At 37.1% G+C, this 17,899-nt stretch overlaps 1 long non-coding RNA gene across 1 annotated transcript in view; it reads left to right on the forward strand.

Moving 5' to 3' along the window:
• The window catches only part of LOC116283267 (uncharacterized), an 81,319-nt gene that overhangs the window by 13,493 nt on the left and 49,927 nt on the right, over positions 1–17,899 (forward strand). Inside the window, exon 2 of the long non-coding RNA XR_012079992.1 lies at positions 974–1,037. This is a non-coding gene — a long non-coding RNA (uncharacterized lncRNA). The remainder of the gene's footprint in view (positions 1–973; positions 1,038–17,899) is intronic.

Consider the following 17,899-nt stretch of genomic DNA (forward strand, 5'->3'; position numbering starts at 1 on the left):
AGGAGAGGATACTATGCCCATAACAGCAGGCAGTTTTTAATTAAAGAATCAACTGTTGCTCTTGAAAACACAAAACATGATCTTTGAAATGAAAGTCCTAGTAGATAAACCAAAATAGCAAAATAAATACATCCAAGTATAAATTAGTGATTCTAAGAAATGAGCCAAAGAATTCCGCCATAATAGAGTGCACCAAAGATTAAATGTGCTACACATAAAAAGGAATAAAAAATGCATTTTAATTGCATAACTCTATTTAAATAAAAAGAAAAAACTTGTATCTACACGTAAATGTGGTAAGCAGTTTTCTAAAATGAGCTCTAATGATCTCTGCCAGTCATGTGATCTTGCAAAGTTTTAGTTTGCTTTTCTATGAGAGGGGAACACCATAGGACAATTTTATCAAGTGCTAGCTTCACAAGATTGTTGAGAGAATTATCACAAAATACGCCTCAGTTGCACAGTTTACCAAGTACGACATTTTCCCTTTCCTTTCCATTATGGTGCCATTGCCTTACTATGACTAAGATTTTTTTTTTCCCCACTACAGAGTGGGATCTTAGCATCAGTAAGCAGGTTTGAAATGATGCAACAACTTTCTCTAATGTTATTGCACAATTGCAGTGAGTAGAACACTGAGTCAGTTGGAGGAAAAAACAGCATGTCTTAAGTCAGGTGAATAAGAACCACTTTAATAATAGTAGCCCTCAAAGTGCATATTTACTGTCTTTACAATTAGTAGTTAATTGTAATAAGAAACTAATTGTCCACATATTATAGCTTAGCAAAGGAGAAAGACAGACGTGGCATGACCATCCCAAACCTGTCAAACAACAGAACAACTGGAATATCTCCTAATTCCTAATTTTCTGATATTCCCTTGGACTTCTACAGGGACTTGAGGCTCAGATAGACTTAATTAGACTCTAATAAAGATAATGGCTAATACTTATTGAGCACTATTATATTCCAGGTTCTATGCTAAGTGCTTGATGTGTATTACCTCAGACAGCCCATTCACAGGACATCTACACAAGGTAAGTCTTATTATTGTTATTATCCCCATTTTACAGGTGAGAAAACTGAGGTCCAGAGATGTTTGCAATGTGTTTCATAGCTGGTTAAGTGGCAGAGCCCAGTGTGAATCGAGCAGTTTGGCCCCAGAGCCCAAACTCTTGACCTTGTGCGTAGTGGATGCACTTTGGGGCTATGGGCTGGAGGCACAGAGAACTTTGAAGAGTTTTTATGGGATATGAGTCAAGAAATGAATTGTACTATTGGACAGTCCAGACGTTTCAAGAAGAGTTGTTACTGCCTGGCAGTAAATGTTGCTTCTGCTTCCAGCAAGTTTTTAATCTTACTCGATGACTCTTTCTCTTGACATCTTTTCTTCCTTTTTTTTTTTTTTCCTGTGGATTGAGATCAAGATTAAGGAGGGGGCCATCAGTAACACGCTGGCAGTCCTCATGTGCTGAACAGTGTGTACACATGCAAGAGTAGTTTAGACATAGCAGAGGGAGGCTCACATATGGTGATCTTTCAAATTTCAAAGCAAAATATGGGAAGCCTAGTTTTACTCTTTTGCCATATTGATTTTTTAAAAATTACATCTGTTATCGGTTTTGTTTTTGTCAAGATTTTCATAGAAAGATATATCCGTACTATACTAGCTAGTGATCATATTTTTAAAAATTGTAACACTTATATATGCTCATTATAGCAAAAAACTTAAAGAGTACAGATTTGTATAGTACGAAAACTTTTAACTTGGATCAGAGACTTAAATATAAAAATAAGCACATAAAATTACTGGAGGAAAACATTGGTGAGTTTAAGTAATAATCTTAGAGTAAAGGAAAAACTCTTAGCATGAAACAAATATCCTTTTGTTAAATAGAAAAGTAGGCAAAGAATAGAAATAGCTTACAAAAAAATAACCACAACCATAAAAATGCTTTGACCTCACTCATGAGAGAAAATATTAATACACTAATGAGATACAATTTTCATCTGATTACCAAAGGTTTAAACTTTTATCAATACACAGTATTGGTAGGAGTGTGAAGAAGTAAGTATGCTCGTGTATTCGTAATAAGACTGTAAATTGATGAAACCTTTTAGAAGGCAATATAGTAGTATTTATGAACATTTTAAATTCTCAGACTTACTGACCAAGCAATTCTACTAAGAATTTGCTTATGTGCATATTAATACGGACACACCAAAGTATGTGTCACTGTTTGTAATAGGGAAAAGCTGCAAACAACATAAATGTTCTTCAGTAGGAGAAAGGCTAAATAAAGTATGTTTCCTTTTGACAAAATATTACCCAGTATTTAAAATAACAAAGCAGAGCTAAATGTGCTTACTTGGAAAGATGTTTAGGACATATGATTTAGTGAAAAAAGCAATTTGCAGTATAGTATCCATGATACAATCCCATTTAGGTATGTGTTTTTTACAGTATACACATGCACTGGTTAGGACGCTTTTGTTAAGTAAACAGATAATCATGAAATTGATTAGATCCCATAATTCAAAATGTAGAGGCTGGTTGTGTTTAGAGTTTAGTTTTTGTGGCTTAATCCACTAGCCCACTGTGTTTCCCGGATTCTCCTGGCACAGCCTCCTCTGCTGACTTCTCTGACTGGCTCCAGCAGTTTGGGGCCTCATCTCCTATCATGGTTCTCTTGAGAGGAAACCCCTGTGAAAATTTCCCTTTGCATCTCATTGGCCTGAACTGCATCATGGCAGTGACTCATGAACTCACTCTCAGCCTGATTCCTGAGACAGGGAAATACCCTGCCTGGATAGCTGAGGCCTGGCTTTCTGACCCAGGTACCAGCAAGAGAGGATTTAACATGATTGTCTAAGACCAGTTAGAGTTCACCCAAGAGGTGAGATCAAGGTCCATCCTACCCCACCTCCCTGCAAAAGCCCCAAGCAAATGAATGGTAACTGGGCATGGGATGGAATGGAAGGGAATTAAGGGCTATGGGGTAGAAACAGATTTTTGTTTTTCACTTCTAAGCCTTCTACACCATTAATCTTTTTTTTATAGCTACATGTTTGACTCAGGATCACAGCAGGAGTCCTGTGAGCAGATGGCATACTCAAAAGGGTCTAATGAAAAGACTTTAATAAAGAGGTGATTCACCAGTGTATGGGTGATGTTAAAGGAACAAGACAAGGGATGGTAAAGCGTGTAGGGACTAGCAACAGCAGGAAGTTGTTCCTGGTCCTAGGCCTGCAGGGGCGAGGTGGGTACAGTCGGGGTGGGGAAGGGTGTTAAGGGAACCAAGAGTGAGCTTGTGCTGAGGAAGAGGAATCAGAGCAGCCACTGACTGAACAGTGGTGCTTATGTGTGGGAACAAATGAATACCTCATGCCCTTTGGTCTCTGGATGGTGCTTCCCGTTTGCCAACCAAACTGCAACCAGAAACCAGAGGGCCAGGGGCAGGCAACCTGTAGAGGTCAGCCTCCTGGGACTCATGGCAGGGAGAGAAGGGTGGGGAATGACTGAGTAGGGGCAAGTGAAACAAAAGGCCAGCACAGCATATAGTATCTACTTGAAAACTCTAATACCTTTTTTTTTTCTATTTCACTTTTTTTTAAATTGAAGTATAGTCAGTTTACAATGGTCTGTCAATTTCTGGTGTAAAGCATAATGTTTCAGTCATACATATACACACATATATTCCTTTTCATATTCTTTTTCATTATAGGTATTGAATATAGTTCTCTGTGCTATACAGTAGGTCTTTTTTACTTATCTATTTTATATATAGTAGTTAGTATGTGCAAATCTCAAACTCCCAATTTATCCCTTCCCACTTCCTTTCCTCCCTGGTAACCATAAGTTCGTTTTCTATGTCTGTGAGTCCAATACTTTTTTTAAATTAAAAAAAAAAAGTGGGAAATCCTGTCAAATGCTACAACATGGATGACCCTTGAGGACATTATGCTAAGGGAAATAAATCAGTCACAAAAGGACAAATACAGTATGTGTCTCTTATATGAGGTAACTAATGTAGTCAAATTCATAGAAATAGAAAGTAGAATGGTGGCTGCCAGAGGCTGGGGGAGGGGGAAATGCAGAGTCATTGTTCAATGCATGCATAGTTTCAGTTTTGCAAGATCAAAAGAGTTCTGGAGATCGGTTGCACAAAAGTGTGAATATACTTAACATGACTGAACTGTACACTAAAAAATGGCTATGCTAGATAAAGTCCATTTTAATAAGTGTGTAGTGGTATCTCATGTTGTTTTAATTTTGCAATTCCCTCATAACATATTATGTTGAGCATCTTTCCTTATGCGTATTTGCTGTCTCTTTATCTTCTTTGGCAAAGTGTCTGTTCAGGTTGCTTGGCCATTTTTCATTTGGGTTGTTTGTTTTCTTGTTGTTGAGGTTTAAAAGTTCCTGGTATATTTTAGATAACTGTTCTTTATCAGATATGTCTTTTACAAATATGTTCTCAGTCAATGGCTTTCTTCTCATCCTCTTACAAGTGTCTTTTGCAGAAGCAAAGTTTCTAAATTTTAATAATGCCCAGCATATTCATTCTTTTTTTCACTAACAATGCCAAATACTAATGAGGACATGGAGCAACAGGAATTCTCATTCATTGCTAGGGAGATACAAAATGATACAGCCACACTGGACAACAGTTTGACAGTTCCTTACAAAACTAAATATTCTCTTGCCATATGATTCAGCAGTCATGCTCCTTAATTTTACCCAAATGAATTAAAAATCTATGTTCACACAAAAACCTGCACACAGATGATTATAGCAGCTTTATTCATAATTGTCAAAACTTGGAAGCAACCAAAATGTCCTTCAGCAGGTGAATGGATAAATAAACTGTGGTACATCCAGACAATGGGATATTACTCAGTGCTAAAAAGAAATAAGCTGTCAAGACATGAAAAGACATGGAGGAAACGTAAATGCATATTACCAAGTGAAAGAAGCCAATCTGAAAAGGCCACCTACTATATGATTCCAACATTCTGGAAAAGGCAAAACCATGAAGACAGTTAAAAGAAAGTGGTTGCCAAGGGTTGGGGGACGAGAGGGATAAATTGGTGGAACACAGAGGATTTTTAGGGCAGTGAAATTACTTGGCATGATACTGTAATGGTGGCTACATGTCATTATACATTTGGCCAAACTCATGGAACATACAACATCAAGAGTGAATCCTAATGTAATCTATGGAGTCTGGTGATAATGATGTGTGCATGTTGGTTCATCAACTGTAACAAATGCACCAGTCTGGTAGGGGATTTTGATATATGGGGGAGGCTGTATGTGTGTTGGGGGAAGGAGTCTATGAGAAATCTCTGTACTTTTGGCTCAGTTTTGCTGTGAACCTAATAGTGCTCTAAAAAATAAAGTCTGTTTTTAAAATGGTTGTTATAATACATTTATGTTATGTGAGTTTTTACCACAATTTTTAAAAATGTGAGTCTTTTCTTTTTTCCTCCCTCCCTAATCTCATTCACCAGCAACAGACCATCAAAATGTCCATATTTAAAATCAAGTTTTAAACTTAGCACTCTTAATTTCCAAAGATGATGATTTAAAGGCAATAATGTGTTTAGAGAGAGGTCCTGACTACGGAAATACAGATTTGTGGGTTACCAGCATGGATGTGGTACTTCCATCATGGACGTGAATGAAGTCTCCAGGGACTGTGTGCAAAGAAGGCAGGAGAGGCTGAGGAGGAGCCCAGGGAAACCCACATTAAAAACGCAGAAAGAGGAGTCAGCCAAGAAGAATGAAAAGTAAACAAAGAACCAATATAAAAGCAGGAACCAAGGACATAGAGCATTTTAAAAATAAATGCATACGTCAAAACCACAGTGAGATACCATGTCATTCTCATTAGGATGGCTATTATATAAAAAAAAAAAAGAAAAGAAAGGCAGAAAGAAAGGAAGGAAGGAAGAAAGGACGGAGAAAGGAAGGAACGAAGAAAAGTGTTGGTGAGAATGTGGAGAAATGCATTGCTGGTGGGAATGTAAAATGGTGCAGCCATGTGGAAAACAGTTTGGCAATTTTCAATAAGTTAAACGTAGAATTATCATATTGTAATAGGAAAGAACCTTTGTGTTCTATTACAAGTTAATTGCTAAAGGGATTTTGCCTTTTAAATTGTGCATAATGGCCCATCTCTGGGAACTCTCCCAGGTAATGGGCTTTAAGCTAAAATACCCTTATTTAGGTCACAGGAAATATCCTGACCAGACTCACCTGTGAACAGCTGCAGGAAGGAAGAAATTAACACCTCCGCTCTGGAATCTGGCTGGAACCAGGACTTTCTCCCCTCCCCTTTTGGTATAAAGGAAGCTTGAATTCTAACTCAGGGAAGATGGTTCTTTGGGAAACTAGTCCATTATCTTCTCAATCTGCTGGCCTTCTGAATAAAGTCACTAATCCTTGCCCCAACAACTCATCTCTCAATTTATTGGCCTGTCATGTGGCAAGTAGTTCCAGCTTGGACTCGGTAACAATATGATCCAGCAATTCCACTACTCAGAAGTGAAAGCAGGAACTCAAACAGATACTTGTAAACCAGTGTTCATACAGCACTATTAACAATAGCCAAAAAAGTGGAAACAACCTAAACCATGTCTACTTTTGGATAAACAAAATCCATAAACCAAATGAAGCATGTACATACAATGACATATTATTGTCTGAAAAGGGAATGAAGTTCTGCTATAACACAGATGAATCTTGAAAACATTATGCTAAATGAAATAAGCCAGACACAAAAGGGAAATTAGTGTATGATCCCACTTATATAAGGTACCTACAATAGGCAGATTTATGGAGACAGAAAGTAGAATAGCAGTTACCAGGGGCTGGAGGGGAGGGGAGGGGAGAATGGAGAGTTATTGTTTAGTTGATATACAGTTTCAGTTTGGAAAGATGAAAAAGTTCTGTGGCTGGACGGTGGTGATGACTGCATGACAGTGTGAATGTATGTACTTAATGCCACTGACGTGTATACTTAAAATGGTTAGAATAGTAAATTTTATGTTATGTATATTTTACTATAATAAAGAAAAGAATAAAGGTATAAAAGAAGCCAGACACAAAAGAATACACAGTGTATGAGTCCATTTATATGAAGTTCAAGAACAAGCAGACCTAACGGAAGTGGGGGTAAGGTCTGAGCAGCAGCTACCTTAATATATGTGTGTGTGGGAAGGAAATCGGAGGAAATGAAAAACACAGTGTACATTTCAAGGAGTTTTGACGAGTGGACAAATCAGGTAATGTTAGCTAGGAAAGCTGAGAATGAAGCTTTTTTTTTTTTTAATAAAAGGAAAGTCAAATGTATTTTTAGTTTGAGGAGCAGATGGACAGGGAAGGATGACAACACAGAGGGGAAGAGACAGATGACATCCGGAGGTGTGAGGGGAGGTGGGGCAGAGGCTATCCTTGGGAAAGCACAGGACATCTCTCCCACTGTGAGTATGAGACAGAAAGCAAGGATGGGTAAGGATCAGCTGAGTGAGGATGTCGAAGAGAAGCAGTGTAAAGCATTCGGAGTTGCATAGTCGTTTTTTTTAATTGAAGTCTAGTTGATTTACAATGTTGTGTTAGTTGCAAGTGTACTGCAAAGTGATTCAGTTATACATATCTATCTATTATTTTTCAGATTCTTTTCCATTATAGGCTATTACAAGATATTGAATATAGTTCCCTGTGATATACAGTAGGTCCTTGTTGTTTATCTATCTTGTATATATCTATCTTATATACAGTAGTGTGTATATGTTAATCCCAGACTCCTAATTTATCCCTCCCCCAGGAACCATAAGTTTGTTTTCTATGTCTGTGAGTCTATTTTTTCTAAGTAAGTCCATTTGTATCATTTTTTTTTTCAGATTCCACATGTAAGTGATATCATATGATATTTGTCTGTCTCTGTCTGACCTAATTCACTTAATATGATAATCTCCAGGTCCATCCGTGTTGCTACAAATGACATTATTTCATTCTTTTTTATGGCTGAGTAGTAGTCCATTATATATATGTATATATATATATGCACACACATATATACAGACATTCAAGTTACTTTGATGTCTTGGCTACTATAAACAGTGATGCTATGAACATTAGAGTGGATGTATCTTTTTGAATTAGAGTTTTCTCTGGATATATGCCCAGGAATGGGATTGCTGAATCATGTGGCAGAAGTTGCACTGCCTTTATTTCACTATACTCAATGCGCCTCCTGTAACCTGTTTGATATCACCAATATCCCTCCAAATTCTAACCATTCTAGTCTGTTGCTCTCCCTAAAACTGAGTTCTGTCACTAACCACCACCTTAAAATCATTTTTGTTGAAGTTTTTCTTGTCTGCACATATAGCTATTTGATAAGAAGACCTCTAAGGTTTACTCAAGGCACAAGATTTTGTTTTATTATGTATGTGAATTTTAGAATAAAACAGTTGGAAAAATGTATGTATTTTTAATTTCCTCTGTGTCCTGAGTTTAATAAATGCAGCTAGCACATTTATGTCAGAATTATATTGAAAGTAGAGAGCTATCTGCCTTCCTCACAAAAGTTTGGTTGTATTATTATTAGTTTTGAAGTGAGAACTTTGTTATCATTCCACAAAGAAAACTGATTTCAGACCTAGATAGCTAAATTAAATATATCCACATGTACTTGATGTATCAGAATTTGTTAATGGGAGGTGAATAATTGGAACAAGTTTGTCTGTCTGTTCAGAGCTGTAAAGGCTTCATTACAGCATAGCAGCCTGGGACAGCTTGAAGATATGTGGTCTAATTAACTCAGAACAGAGGCCTCTCTTGTAGGGTAGGCAATATTGCAGTAGGAGCCTAGCTAGAAGACTACTTCCTAAAACTCACTCAGCAAAGCCCCTTTCAGAAGGCCCAGAGACAATTACAAAGGCAAAATTACAAACGGCTAATGCATAGAGGAAAATGGAAAGCTTCATTAATATTCAAAGGATGACAATTTAATTGCCCCTCAGATGCCATTTTATCTTATCGTGTTACCAAGATTTGTAAAAATTATACTTTAGGGTAAGTGATGGGGAATCTCATGGATTGCTTGTGAGAGTAAAAATCGGTTTATTTTTTCAAAAAACAATAGAATATGAATCAAAAGCCTTAACAACTGAATCAAATGGCCACACCTTTTGAATTAATAATTGCAGTGCTAGGATATCATCCTTTAAAGAGTTCATAAAAGTGGCTAAAAGCTTTTTCACACAAAGAAATTTGTCTAACTGCTAATTTTGATAGAAAAAAAAGAGAAATATCTCAATGTCTAACAATGAGGATTTCAATTATGAAAGATACACTTGCTATTACACATTTTGTAGTCATTTAAAATGTGTATGAAGAATTTTTAACTGTGAGGAAAATGTGACATATGGTAAGTGATAAGAGTATTATTCTATTGTATTGAAATATGTACATGTGTAGAAAAAAACTGGCAAATGTCAAAACTTAAGGTGGTTATCTCTAAGTGTCAGGGTTTTAAGTGTTTTTTTTAAATACTGCTCTCTGTTTTTCACAATGGATAGGTAGCATTTTTAAAATCAGAATATAAAGTTATTTTTTAATAAAGGGACAAAGTCCCTTTTGATCATTTCTGGTAATGGCTACATACCTGTACGCCAATAAAATGGGTCAAGACATCCAGCTGCAGTCAGCTATTCATTTGATAATATTTATTAAGCACCTACTATGTACCAAGCTCCTGCTCTGTGCTGGGGATACAAAGGTAGACAAGACACCTAGACACAGGCTGGCCTTTGCCTAGCTTACAGTCTGGTGGAAGGTACAGTGCGTCGTTTGCCAGAGTTGCCATAATGACATACCACAAACTGGGTGGCTTAAATAAACATAAGTTTATTTTCTCGCAATTCTGGAGGCTACAAATCCAAGATCAAGATGTTGGAGGGTTGATTTCTTCCAAGAGCTTTCTCCTTGGCTGGCAGATAACTATTTTCTCCCTCTGTTTCAAACTGTGCGTCTGTGTTCAAATTCCCCCTTCTTATCAGGACACCAGTCATATTGGATTAAGGTCCACCCTCATGACCTCATTTCAATTTAATTGCCTCTTTCAAGACCCTACCTCCAAATACAGTCATCTTCTGAGGGGGTCACCTGTAGTGGGGCCAGAACTTTGGCATATGAATTTGGGGGAGACAAGTCAGTCCATAACATATGGCAACTAAACAAGCAGTTGCCTCAGGAAGAAGAACTGGAAAAGCTGAGACCAAAGACTAGACACCATCATTGCATTCCTAGAGCTGCAGGTCACTTCTAGCAAAAGCACTGGGTTTGCTATATACCAAAGCTTGATGCTTTCAGTCTTCTTTTCCAGTGTGTTTCTGTTTTGGAGCTGCTTTATTTGATAGGTTGACAGGAATAGAACACATCTTCATTTAGTTAGGATGACATGCAACTGACATTTTAAATTTATCTTCTCTTCAGAGTGTCAGAAAATGAATATTTATTCTTGGATCCCTGATATTACAAAGTCATTCATTATCTTTCAGGGACCAGATTGGGCTGTGAATTGATACCTGCTGAGTTCCCAGATGAGCATATGTCATGATTCCCAAGACAGGGTTGGCTGGTTCTAAGTCTCTAGAGCTGTAAACAAACAGAGGTCTGGGGAATAAACTCTTTCCAGTCTAATAACTTCTCTGTGACTCATTTTCAATAATTTCCAAAATTCGGAAGAACACTTTTTTATGGTATCATACACAGAGTCTACCTAATTCACAATTCACTTCCTGTAAACTTGTTTCTTTTGGTCTCAAATCCTTCGTGGTGTGTGGCAGGCTAGCAGTAAATTTATTAAATTAACTTCAAGTTCATTGAAAATAAAACATTCTTGGGGCTGGCTAGATTGTGGTTGGAAAATGTTAGATTGCATTCATATATACCATTCATGGCCCTTCTTTTCCAAGAACAGACAGAATTTTACATAAGCATTTGAAAAGTAGTAGAACGTTGATGTAGCCTAGTGGTTAAAGGCTTGGGCTCTTTCTACCCCCAGGAGGATCATGAGTAAGCCCTTGGAGAGCCCTTGGAATAGTGTCCAGTGCACAGTGCCATGTGCAATCTGCAAGAGCTGCTATTAATAGACTTTGCAGAGCAGACTTTCCATTTTGTTGGGATCTCTTTCCTACTCCATGTCCAGACTTAGCTCTAGTCCGTTACCCAAGATCCAACTCAGAGGCAAGAGTGAGTGCTCTGGACAACTTTGAGCCCTTCTGTTGGTAATATTTAATAAAGTAAATATTTGACCTATTTGAAGGTCAGCCTTTGGGTAGCTGGAGCCACACAATTGCAGTGATTCCCCTTTCTATGACTAGCAACATTAAAACCTATATAACTTTGGAAGGGTATCTTTAGATGTCTTTCATGAGCTTGTCAGTGCTTCTTGTTCTCCTGAATTCCTCCAAGTCAACTGTGAGTAGTCACCTTATAGGACAGATGCTTTCATGCTTACTTCCTCTTAAAGGTCTTGTGCAGGCTTATGGGACTTGGTTTGTTCCAATATTCTGGGCTTTTGTTGTTGCTCTTCCCAGTTTGCAGTGCCCCTTGTTCCTCTTCACCAACATTATTCCTCCTTTATTTCCAAACTGGCGCCCAAACCTCTGGGATCTTATTGTGTTGATTCCTCTGCTTGATCCCTGGTTAATACTTATGTATCTTTTACATTGTTATTTTGTCCTTAGGAATTATTGCTTGAAAAATGTGTTTGTTTCTTATTTGTGCCTTTTGTCTCTCTGTTAGATTGTAGAATCCTTAACAATAAAGCACATATCCTTGAATTCTTTTTGTAGTTTATCCTACTGTATACACTAAGTAACAGTAATTGCTCACTTTGGTCATTTGATTACTTTTCCCCCCTTATCCCAATTACTCTTCTCTACTTGTAACCTAGCCTTTCCAGCTGGTCTTCTTATATTAATGTACACCATCTAGAGTGTCTTCTATCCCTTTGGATTTTATACTGTCAAGTATCTTCTGATAACTTGTTTTAGTTTTCTCTGTTGCCCAACCTATTTACACATCATACCAGAGAAATCAAAGAGTTGGCATGTTTCTCAGAGTATGCAAAGGAAAACAATCGGCAGAGTGTCCTGCTCCGGGTAGAAGTGAGCCTTTCTTCTTTGTGGTCTCCACAGAATTCTTTTTCACACTTTCTTGGGTGATAAAGAATTTTTATCTTTATCATTTATCTTTATCAATTATTGAATACTTAGGATTTGACTAAATTCTCCAAAAGCCACGGATAATCCACCTGTCAGCTTCGGACCTAAGTTTGGGGATTGGGACAAAGAGTTTTTATTCAGGTGATAAAGCTGGTGATATGACTATCTAGAAATTATTCATAATTAAATTTTTTATTTAAAAAATTGGGGAAAATATAGATACCATAAAATTTACCATTTTAACCACTTTTAAACATGCAGATCAGTGGCATTAAATACATTCATATTATGCAATCATCACCACTGTCCATCTCCAGAATTCTTTTCATCTTGCAAAACTCAAACTCTGCACCCATTAAACAATAATTCCTCATTCTTTTCTCAGCCCAGCCCCTAGCAACCAGCATTCTACTTCCTATCTCTGTGAATTTGACTACACTAGATTCTTCATTATATTAAGAGGATTCATACAGTATTTGCCCTTTTGTGGCTGGCTTATTTCACTTGGCATAATGTCTTCAAGATTCATCCACATTGTAGCATGTGTCAGAATTTCATTCCTTCTTACGGCTGAATACAATTTTTTATTTTAATGATTGTAAAACATTCCCTTTCTACTGTTGTATGTTTAGGTGTTTCCTCTTTTTTAGCAACTACTAATGAAAGTTGGGGTATATCTTTAAATGTACCTATGTTTTTTGACTCCTGAAAAATAATAGTGGACAATTGAAAAAAAAATAGACAAGGCTAGTGTCCAGGAAATCTCATTAAAAACATGTCTTCTTGCTTTTATCAGAAATTACATATATTTTAAGATGCATTTAAGATTTTTTTAAGAAGCAAAGGAAACCAGCTGTTCACATGTGTGACTTTGTTGTTGTGCTTCAGCAATGATTACCACATCATCTTGGTCAATGTATTCACTGACCATAAAAGGAGAAAAATGTGCATTTCCTTGATAATATTGAAAATGAGTTGGCAAGTGATCCCTGAGTTCTGGGATGGGTTGAAAGGTGAAACAGAAAATGTTTTAAACTGCCAAGACTTGAGTTAAAGCCTTTAAAACTGTCTCTTTTCCAATAATTGCTAAGATTATTAAATTGTGAAACTAGATAAGGAAGCTTCTGGCATGTATTTTATATCAGACAGCAAGCTATTAAAACAGCAAGAAAAACAGTGAGACATCAGGGAAGGAAAAGCCAAAATTAAATAGAACAATCTTGGTAGGTTAAAATGTGTTTTTCAATATGAATGAAGGCTCTGATAACATGCCTGGGACTTCACTGGGTACAGATGTTCGCTTTTTCTTATATGAAAGAAAACTTTAAATTGGATTTTATTTTATTGCCTCAGGTAGAAGAAATATTTTTGTATTCATTACTTATACCCTGACTACTTACAAAAGTTATTTGAGGCAATCGAAAGACTGTAATTTAAGAAATCTGAATATGAATTCTCCAGGTGTCTTTTATTATTCAGGCACTGACCTTTTCTCTGAAAAAATTAACACAAATCTTAGTGAAGAACGTTAACTCTGATGACTGGGGAATAGTCTAGCAGCTTCTCAGATGGTGTGGCTGAGTCTTGTCTACCTGGGTTTGGTCAGTTCAGCCCTCTCTTGCATTAGGATTTTCTTGGCCTGTAAATAGAGGGACCATATGTTCTAGATTTTCTGGTACAGCTCCAATTAAAAATATTCTTTCCTGTTGTTAGGCCATGTGTCAAACCATGTGTCCTGATATTTTTATGGAAAATGTGGTTAGTTACTTATAATTTTCCATACTTCTCTAATAGGCCTTTCCTTCAGGGTACCCAGAGGCCTCTGCGCCTAGGTTGGGCTATGCATCCATCCTACTCGTTCTGTGAGTCAGCTGATGTCTCTGCATCTCTGTGGAGCCCAACTGCTTTCCCTAACCATCTCCAGAATCCTTCCTTCTCCCATCTCCTATGCAGATTGTTACTCTCTAGCTAGTATTTTAAAAAATATATATATACATATTTTTTGAAGTATAGTCAGTTACAATGTGTTTGTTACTCTCTAGCTAGTATTTTAAAATATATATATATACATATTTTTTGAAGTATAGTCAGTTACAATGTGTCAATTTCTGGTGTACAGCACAATGTCCCAGTCATGCATATACATACACATATTCTCTAGCATTTGATTGTATGTGGCCTCATATTGTTATGATTGTTATATTTGTGTTAGTCTCATCTCTTCAGCTAAACTATACAGTTTGGAGGGACAGTACATCACCTGAATTTCTTCCGTAACCACCACAGTGCCTCACTCAGTATTGGGCATACAGCACCTCCTGTCAGAGAGAGAGAGGGAGGGAGGGAGAGAGAGAAAGAGAAAGAGAAAGAAAGAAAGGAAGGAAGGAAAGAAGGAAGGAAGAAAGAGAAAGAAGGAAGGGAGAAAGAGAAAGAAAGAAAGAAAGAAAGAGAAAGAGAAGAAAGAGAATGTGAAAATGAATATATGTGTAGTATATGCATAACTGGGACATTATGCTGTACACCAGAAATTGACACATTGTAACTGACTGTACTTCAATTAAAAAAAAATGAATGAAGGAAAGAGGAGGGAGGGAGGAAGGAAAGGAAGAAAGGAAGAAAGAAAAAGGGAGGGAGAGAGGGAGGAAGGAAGAGAAAAGATTCTTTAAATATTTTTTGTCATTCAGGGCAGAGACCCCTTTGAAAATATCTCTACCCAAACCCCACAGTGAACCTGTATATACATATTTGGCTATTGGTTAAACCCTTACTATATTCTTGTCAGAATTGAAACATGTACTCTTAGCATCAATTTCTATTCTAAGGCATTTAATGATAAATATATATACATATTTGAGGGAGGAGGGGAGTAGAAACCCAGAACTTGCTTTCTCACATGTACTAAGTGCAAAAGGTAAATTTCATGACTTTATTATTTTGTCCAGGATAGAGTTAGACTAGTAAGACTCTATGACTGCTGTTCTAGGGTTCTCTTCTTTCTGTCCCCTCACTATGGGTTTCTCCCAAGCCTTGGTGCTCTATTTTCTAAACATTTGTTCCATGGGGGCTGCTTACAAGGGAGACACTATCTAGGTGACTATATTAAATCGACATTTCCTGAAGAAGCTTTTCCCTGCGCTCCAACCAGCAATTAACAAGCAGGCTGAGGGTACAAGACGTGGGATTATGGGATCGGAGGAGGGAAGTGGGAAGGGAGAGACTCGAGCAGCATCAGGAATCAGGGGGCCTTTTCTAAATATTCATGGTAGACAAGATTGAGTAGGTCCGTGCTGGGGTTTGGGCATATGTATGCTGAAGGACTCCTGTGGTTCTGATTTCAGAGACCCTCAGTTCCAAATCTCTCAGTACCAATTTCCTATGGCACATCTTCAAGGCATCAGCATCTCTATCCCCCCCACCTTCTCTTTCCAATTTCCCCATTTCTTTCAGCATTAGCACTCTTCTTTTTTCCAAGTAATTGGAATGCTTAAGAGAATTTAATTTGCCGTATTTTATGCATCTGATGCATTCGATTAACAAGAGTTATTTAAGTACTTGGGGAAACACTCATAAGGTTATAAATTTGCTCTGCAGGCATTTGAAATGTTTAAAATAAAAACTAACTCTATTTAATTTACAAATGCAGTTTAAAATGTTTAAGGGGATTTAATTATCCAAGTTTGTACTGATTATTTAATTTAGTTTCTCATGAGCAAACCAAATATTAATCAAAGAAAAATGAGAGAATAATTTTAATCTGCATAACAAGATTACTAATTTAAACTCAAGGAAAAGTAGATTTTTAATTTTGTAACTTTAAAAAATGGAATATCAATTTGACATCCTAGTAAGTGTAAATAGTTTTATCTACTCTTAAAGATTCACTTCCTGTCCAAGACGTAAAAACAAACAAGTAAACCTCTAACAGTATTAAAAGAGATCTTAAATATATTTAAATGTAAATGACACCTTACTCCCCACAGTCTCTTTGCTCCTTATGGTCCTGAAATTTCTGGACTATAAATGATCCACAACAGACTTTTTTAATCTGGGGAAGGGAATTACTAGCACTTTAAAAAAATTCTCTGTTAAATACAAATAAATTACAAAAATTCTTCTATCGCTGGAAAAAACTCAGGCCTGGCACCTCCTCTTCTTCTCCTCCTGCCTTGGTTTCTCTTCTTGGGGGTAATTTAGGTAAAATAAAGAATTGTGAAGGCAGCAGATTCAAACATCAGCGCAAAGCCTAATGACTTTGATGTCGAGAAAGCTGAAACCTTGCCCCGCCTTTTTTCCCTTCTGGGCTGCGCACGTGTCCGCGTGTGAAACGACCACCTTACAGCGCAGGCGCACTGCGCTTGGTAAATAAATGCCCAGGAGGACTCCAGAGCTTCATCTGCTTGCTCTTCTCACACCACAGAGACTGCGTTTTAGCAAACAGCAGATACGATGGCCCACTGTGATAATCTCACCCTATGGGTGGCTACACACTTACTTGCTTTGGAGGCTTCTGGCTATTCATATTTTTGTTAAGGAAAAAAAAAATTCCTGCAACACTCCCTGCTGGATTAGTTTAATTGAAGTGTACACAATTGTAAAATACAAAACAGACAAAAATTATCGTATACAAATACTTGTCTCTGTGAATCACTGTGTATCAGGATTTTCTTGCTACTGTAAAACCAAAATAAAATTGGAAAGGGATAAATTTGGGAGTTTGAGATTTGCAAATGTTAGCCACTATACATAAAAAAAGATTAAAATTTTTTCCTTCTGTATAGCACAGGGAACTATATTCAATATGTTGTAATAACCTTTAATGGAAAAGAACATGAAAACAAAAATATGTATGTATATGCATGACTGGAACATTGTGCTGTACACCAGAAACTGACACATTGTAACTGACTGCTCTTCAGTTTAAAAAAAATTCAGAAATAAATTGAATGGTTGGATGCTAAAGCTAGAACAAGATGCAACTCTCTTCCATCACCCCAGAATTAAAACTTTTGTGTTTGTTTGGTCAACTTCCTTTATCTTTTGATTGACATTATTATAAGCATATGCTATATATTTAAAGCCATAAAATAAATTGTCCTAATAAAAAGACCACTTTTTTTTTTTTTTGCTTTATATGTTGGGATTTCACATAAGATTTCATTTTTAGAAAGGATTCCTTGCTAAGGAAAGTTTGAAAACGGACTGATTTACATCCAGCTAACAGCTTCTTAATTTTCCTCTAGGAGTCCAGTCCTTTTCCCTCTTAGGTAACACACCACCACCAACAACATACTCATTTCCTGAAGATTTCCTGGTATTTCTTCCCTCTTCAATAATCTATAGAGGCTCCTTGTAGACTACTAAACTAAGTTCAACATTTTCCGCCTGGCTTTCCAGGCAGAAATAATCTGACTTTACTTTAGCTCTCCAAATATGTCCCTCACAGAGCTCCTCTTGTCTGAGTAAGGTAACCATGGAGCCCAGCCCCCTCTTCCTTACTTCCTGCCTTGGATGGATCTTGCTAATCCCCCTGCATTGAGCCACCACCAATCTATTAGAGTTGACATGTGAAACGAAGCCCATTTGCCATCAGCTCTTTTCTGCACCCTGGTGTGCTCTGCATCTTGGTTCACTATGTCCTTAAATCTGAAAGTTTCCC

The sequence above is a fragment of the Vicugna pacos genome, chromosome 14, assembly GCF_048564905.1.
Source record: "Vicugna pacos chromosome 14, VicPac4, whole genome shotgun sequence".
Taxonomy (NCBI): Eukaryota; Metazoa; Chordata; class Mammalia; order Artiodactyla; family Camelidae; genus Vicugna; species Vicugna pacos.